This window comes from Lactuca serriola, chromosome 8, assembly GCF_051521515.1.
Source record: "Lactuca serriola cultivar US96UC23 chromosome 8, Lser_US96UC23_V15, whole genome shotgun sequence".
NCBI classification, from domain to species: Eukaryota; Viridiplantae; Streptophyta; class Magnoliopsida; order Asterales; family Asteraceae; genus Lactuca; species Lactuca serriola.
Genome location: NC_136415.1, coordinates 233,132,699 through 233,138,742, shown reverse-complemented (window position 1 = coordinate 233,138,742; position 6,044 = coordinate 233,132,699). Strand labels below are relative to the sequence as shown.

General features: G+C 32.9%; 1 long non-coding RNA gene across 1 annotated transcript; it reads left to right on the top strand.

Annotated features, from left to right (window-relative positions):
- Positions 1-2,241: 2,241 nt before the first annotated feature.
- LOC145069075 (uncharacterized) lies at positions 2,242-4,341 on the top strand. Its single transcript, XR_013689264.1, has 4 exons — positions 2,242-2,460; positions 3,184-3,422; positions 3,622-3,739; positions 3,848-4,341. It is a non-coding gene; the product is annotated as an uncharacterized LOC145069075 (long non-coding RNA).
- The last annotated feature ends 1,703 nt before the right edge of the window (positions 4,342-6,044 follow it).

The window sequence follows — 6,044 nt, the reverse complement described above, 5'->3', positions numbered from 1 at the left end:
TAGTTACTTTAGGCAAAATGTGAAATTGTATGCTAATCCATGTAATTACACTTCGTACCCTTGTCAAACGTTAGTGGAGCGTGTGTGGTTAACCGACACACTAATTTGGGGATGACATTGATGGCGAATGGTGGCTGGATGTTTATCATAGATCAATGGAGCGTGTGTGGCTAACTAGCACATTGATTAGGTGATAGTTGCATTGGGTGCACCACGTGATTCGTATGGGTACTCACACCTTATTTTTGATCCTCAGCATCCCAGTCACAAATAGAAGGGCATAATCGAGATTAAACATGCCATCGAAAAGTTCAATGAATCTCAAAAGATGTAAGAGTTTCAATTCGTTTAAAACTTAAACTTCCTTTTCGTTTTTCATGGTAGAAATTGGTAAATCATCTACCTTCAAATATCCTGCAACTAAATTACGGCATCCCTCTTCTAGGTTGTAGAGTATTGTGTTGGATCCTAGCCTTGATGTTTCATTTGGGTGTCACATCAGAGACTCTAGTCAACCTAACTTGAATTTTCTCCCGTTTTGTAGATGTCTAGTTCGGACAATCATGATTTTCCTAAATCCCTTGGAACAAGTTGTCCAAACGAGGATGAGTTTCCACGATATGATTGAGGAACAAGAGATCATGCTTCACTTCCTCCACCTCCTCCAGTTGTTCTCCCTAACACACAAGTTCGAAGGCTTGAAAAGATCAAGCTCACTCAAGCACTTTTGGCAAATAAACATGAAGATGGGAAACCTCTGTCTGTACACATCTTAGAGATGAAGTCACACATTGATAAGGTGTCGAGATTTCAGGTAAGTTGGTTGTTGACTAGGTTCTTCAGTCGCTTCCTAAATCATATAGTGATTTTGTTAGAGAGTACTATATAATGGATCATGACGCGACCCTCATTGATTTGACCTATTTTCTTATAGTTACTGAATCAGTAATGATTTGGCGAGCTGGTCAAGCATATTTATCTAGTGAATCAAACTTCCAAACTTTAATGGACATTGAAAATGGTGACATTGGAGATCCAGAAAAGGTAAATTCTAAGATAGTTCCTTGTGCCATTCCAAAAGAGTTCATTTGCTTTTACTGCCAAGAGAAGGGGCATTAGAGACGAAGCTGCCCTATTTACCTGAGAGATCCAATTGATGGGAGAGTCAAGACGTATGGCTCTACTTCAGGTAAAATCTCTTAACTAACTCTTTTAAGTTCCTATTCTAGATTCTTAATACATGATGTGATAAGATTGCATTTTGATGTTCTGTAGGATCGAAGAAAAGAGAGGAAGCTGAAGGGAATAAGTGATTTGAATCTAATCGTGAAGAAATGGATTTCGATCGTATTGCTTGAACACTACAAGGAAAAGGCGCTTCTGTGACTAAAATATCAGAGACTGATTAAATCAGTCATAGATAACATGTATCTGGGACTGATGAATTAGTCTCAGATACTATCTAGGACTGATTTTAATTTTTGAATCATTAGAGACTAGCCAAACTTATTCGGGACTAAAACTTTGTCCTTAATATGTTTATGCCGATTTAGGTGTTGTGGGAAACACATTGGGGATTGAATTTCGGTCTTGAATAGTCTAGTACTAATTTTGATTTTGTAGGGAAAGTTACGCGGGACTGAATTTCAGACCCCAATAAAATTGTGCCAATTTTTATTGTGTATAGAATTTATTAAAGACTAAATTTTAGTCCCTAATAAACATACATTATTTGACATTCAAATGAACACTTATAACTGACTGAATTTTAGTATCACGGACTAATTATTTAGTCATAGATGTCATATATCATAGACTGATGAACCGATTTAAGTCTTCTAGTTTATGCCATATATCATAGACTAATACGCTTGCGCCAGTTTAGTTTTGGAGGTAAATACATAAGGGTACAATTTGTAACTATACCCATCATCTAAAAGCGAATATTTCACCCCTTAACCATTTTCCACCCCTACTCCCTTCTTTGCATTATTCATGTCTGGGGAAATTAGGGTTTGAATTTGACAGAGAGATGGTTTCAACGCATTCCCTCACAAAACTTTCTAATTTCGTTGATCATATTTTTAATGTTTTACTATGATTTAAATATTTTTATACTGCTATAAATTTTAATCTATTTTAATTAAAAAAATTGGTTTCTTTTCTTCCCCGCCTTCACGTCAAATATTTTAAAATCCCGCTTATGTCCCATATTGTAAAAAGGGGCAAAAAGCCCTCCTCACTTACGTATGCTCAAATATATAATGAAGTTACTTTTCATAAAGGGGTGGCTTTTGGTTCTCTTCCGATCTGTGAGTTACCGACCGAACTCCACCCTTGGTAAAAAAAAAACGAAGCGGCCATACCTCTACCATCTCCGACAACGTCTCCAGCCGCCGACTCTACTCTACGCCACTCCACTCACAATTTCGATTCCAGTGTCGGCGACTCCACTAAGAGGTTCGATTCTACTGCCTTGTATAGGTCTTATTTTTGAATGTAACCTTCGATTTATGCCTTATACAGGTCCAATTTTGAACTGTAATATTTTTTTTAGGCTCACTCTACTGATTCTTATTTGATTAAATTAGGTTTCTAAAATTTCTTATCTACATTTGTATGCATTTCAGTTGGTTGTACAGGTTCGATTATGCCTTGTATAGGTCCGATTTTGAACTGTAATCTTCTAATCATATCATATCTATTAGGTTTGTTGTATTTCTTCATGATATTAGGGATTTCAATTTCTAAATTATTACAATAGCCATTATGAATTTATGATATTCTTAAAATATGATATTTATGATATTATTTTCTGTAATTGCATTGATTCTAATTTCTGATCTCTAAAAATCTGATGAAGTGAATATCTGATTTCTGAAATTGCAATGGTTATGACATCAGATTTCTAAAATTATGATTAATTGAAGTTCTTCTCTATATATAAATTTACTTTTTTGAAGTTGCAATGGTTCTTATTACTAATATGTGAAAATTTGATTAAGTTAAATATTGTAATTCTAATGTTAGCCTTCATAGTTACAATGCTTCATATTTCTAAAAATCTCATTAAAGGAAAAACTGAAAAGATGATGTTTTTGATATTAGTGTTTCGATAATGTTTGATCTAATTGAATTAAGTATAAAATTATGACATTTCTAATTGTTTCGTTCATTTTTCAGGCCACTTTGCAGCATATGGCCTACTCTAGTTGATAAATAATTCCGAGTTTCATCCTGATCCATGAAACTCAAGTGGCTGGGCTCTAATGTCATATAAAGTCCCTATTTTTTTGAAGCCAAAATTGCACTACCTCTATATGCTTATCCTTAAATTCTCATCTGTTGTTAAATGACTATCCTCGGAAAAGAAATGGTGCAATTGAGTAAACAAACTTTGTTCCAATAATTATTGATTGAAGGTAGTCAAAACATAGATTTGTGATTTTAATTAGCAAATGGGAAAAACATAACAAAATTGTATATTTTGTTTACCAATTGTAATTGTAGTAGGTTCCATAAGGTGGTTTATTTTGTTTACCAGTAAATGATCATTTCTTTTGATTTATGTAATGTGATTATATAAAAGTGGACTGATATACGTATTTCTTTTTCATGCAGCTTATGTAGGAATTGCAACAGTGGCGGGTTCCGTATGGTGGCTTATTTATTCAAGTCAATAAGTTGTTAATGGATTTGTCATACGAGAGACACAAGACTATCTCATTAGAAAATTATAGTAAATCTCTTTTCTTGTCTGTTTTTTTAGACATGTTACAGTAGAATTTCATTATCTGTATTAAATTTATAATTAATATTAATATGTTGAGCTTTTTTTTTTTTTTAGGTACAAATTGTCCAAATTAAAGAGGTGGTGCCTACTAAACTAATTTTAGTTGGAATAATCATCACTGCTGATATGGTATGCGTTTAAAGCAAAAGATTGTTAAAATGTTTGTAGGAAGCATAAAACATTACTCTATGGAGGGGAGACATCGGTAAAGCAAGGAATAGCTCAAAGTTACTAACAAGAAGCTAAAAAAACTGAAGAAAATATGCAAAAATAGCAAAGTTTATGATCTTGAAGTTCTTAGACTTTCAAAATGTACCCTGCCCTTCCGGTGAAGATGAAGATCCTATACACGAGGATAAAACGCATCTATCAAATCCCGATTCTTAGTCAAGATCTTTCTATAAAGTTTGGTATTATTTTTCACATCTACTTTACTTATTAGTGATTTTCTTGTTAGTCTATTATAGTTAATGGTTTTAAGTTTTAGATTTGGAGATTGTCGAATATTGTTCATTTATTTATACAATTTTTTTTGCTTTGTGTATTTACATGAATTCCAATGTATATACTAGTAGTTATAAAATCTATATGGGAAATAAAATCTGCTCCATTTTCAACTATTGTTACTGCTGAATATCAATCTTACATAATAAATATTAGTGCTATAAATGACATATCAGTCTCAAAAAAATCATAATTTGGGGCTAAAGCACATTCTTTCTGAGACTAACATTCTGTCCTTGATAATTCATATCAAAGAATCACACATGACATGTAAATATGTAACAGGGATCCAAATGAATTTTAATGGAGACTAATTGATATATCATTAAGGATTGATATCTAATCCCAAAAGAAACATATTGGAGACCGAATAAGATTATATAAGGGACTGATGTTCAATCCTTAAAAAATAACATCAAGGACTGATATTACATAAATCCTAGGAACCAAAGGAAATATATCAAAGACTAGCCGAGATAGTACCAGAGGCTGATTTTCTGTCTCTAATACTAACACGTAGCTGAGACTGATTTTCAGTCCTGGATACATAAAATATTGATTATCTAAGACTAGCTCTCGGGGACTGGCTGGGGACTAGTGAAATCAGTCTCAGATGTGCATCAAAGACTGATTATTAATCAACAGAGACTGATTTTTTTAGTCCTTGATACCCTTTTTTCTTGTAGTGGAAGATTGGATTCTTGAGCTACTACTTGGTGTTAGAATAGATTGCTAAGAAATGTGTAATAACATAGTTTTTCAATTAAATTTCATTATAAGGAAAAAATTTCCACAATAAAATAAATTTTGATTTTATATTATTTATTTATCCTTGCAATGGCATGTATGAAAAATTGATGTTTGAATGTTTCTATTATTACCAATAATGGATTTGATTCTTAATTATGTTATTTGTGGAAATGTCGAGAATTTACCAAATAGGGAGATTTTTTCATCGCCCTAGTTTCAATTAGACAGAAACTTGGTATCATACAACTTGGTTGGGTGATGAATGAGAAATTTCATATTTGGAAATTAGACTAATTCGTTGACAAAGTGTCAAGTGAAGGACTAGGAGATCGAGTACACAAGGTTGTGTGTTGATCAAGTCCACCACAAGAGTAACAAAGATATTCGTCATGATTTACTACGCTTAGTAAATATGATTATACTTATAACATTAAGTATAATTCTGAGTTGGTTGAAAGAGTTTCGATAAATAGCAGAACGAATAAAGAAGAATCAAGTAGGAAGAAAGATAAAAGTTTCTCTATTCTAAGAAGAAGGGAGAGTACCTTTTATTGTGTTTTATGATAATTCTTAATGATTAAGAGTGATATCTCAATTGATCCTCTAAGTGAGTCTTAGCGGATTTGTATGTCTATGAAGAGGAATCGAGAATTGTGAAAATGGTTAAATCAAGACGTCAATCATACTTCATTCCAATATCAAGTCTTAGAGTTATACTCCAAGATTGTGAATTGAGTGACAAGTCTTAAGAAGGTTTATAACACTCAACAAATGTGGAATTTGGAAAAGTTTTCTTATTCTTGCACACTTGAAATTGGTAAGTTGTGCTGTCTTGGATAATACAAAGACCAACTAGGACCAATTATGTGAAGTGTTTTGTCTTGATAAGAGCTACACAAACTCTTGAATATTTGTTTTGTCAAGGAATGTTTCTTGACAAGAGAATCTTATATGTCAAGGAGTCAGTAGGAGTCTTAATGGTCTTGAAAGGTTTCAA